Source organism: Rhagoletis pomonella, unplaced genomic scaffold, assembly GCF_013731165.1.
Source record: "Rhagoletis pomonella isolate Grant_MI unplaced genomic scaffold, Rhpom_1.0 Rhpom_scaffold_00006, whole genome shotgun sequence".
Taxonomy (NCBI): Eukaryota; Metazoa; Arthropoda; class Insecta; order Diptera; family Tephritidae; genus Rhagoletis; species Rhagoletis pomonella.
In genome coordinates this window covers 44,171,820-44,172,880 of record NW_023458560.1, presented here as the reverse complement: position 1 = coordinate 44,172,880, position 1,061 = coordinate 44,171,820, and positions in this window count along the sequence as shown.

Below are 1,061 nucleotides of genomic sequence, written 5' to 3'. Positions count from 1 at the left end.
AGTATGTTACCGCATAACTTTGGACCACGTCAACCGATTTCGATAATTCTTTTTGCATCGGAAAGGTAGTGTCTCAGAGGTGGTCCCATACTAATCAGATCAGCGGATCATGAGATATATATATATATATATTTTTTTTTTATATGAGAGTTGAAGTTGGTTTTTTTTTTGCTAAAAATTACTTGTTTGATGCTCTGTTGGTGATGCTCTACTGAAATTTGACTGAAACGCTGCAGAAATTGCGCAGTCAAAACTTTCATATTGCACTTGATTTGCTAGCAGTGCTGCCAGAAAATTTTTGTTAAAAATCTTCCTAGTGATGACAAAATCTTCAAAAACCCGTAGAAACGTTGCTGAAACTGGAAAAAATCTGTTTTCTATATACAGAAATATCTTAATTAAAGATTTTGTAACGAAAATAACTTAAATTTTATTTTTTTTATTATACAAAACCGTAACACATTTTATTAAAAAAAAAAAACAAAACTCAGTGCGTGTAGTCCCTACGCGCGGAAGAAGTGAAACTTAATACAGGAAATGCCAGAAAGAAAGAAATGTGCGATATACATACACATGAACATATTTTCTAACGTACAAAAAACATATTTATTTAAAATTTTTTTATCGACCTTTAATTTTTGTTTATAACCAACTGCAAAGTTTAATTACTATTTGTGCCTGAGAAAACATCCATATCTACAATATTAACTAGTAGATTGTGGTAACTAAAGTAAGATATGAAAAGTTTTATTTCAAATTGTTAATATTTCTAGAAAAACTGCATCAATAGTAGTCGCTCCTTTGGTTTTGGAACATTTCTACCATTAACCATTTCCAGTGAAAATTTGTCTTTAAAACATTTTGCAGTTCATCATATTTGGCCAGCGAAAATTTACATTGAAATCTCCTGCGAGAATTACAGGTCGATCATAACAGTCTACTTATTTTTATATTCATCTTCATCTTCATCTTCATCTTCATCTTCATCCTCATCTTCATCTTCATCTTCATCATCCATCATCCATCATCCATCATCCATCATCCATCATCCATCATCCATC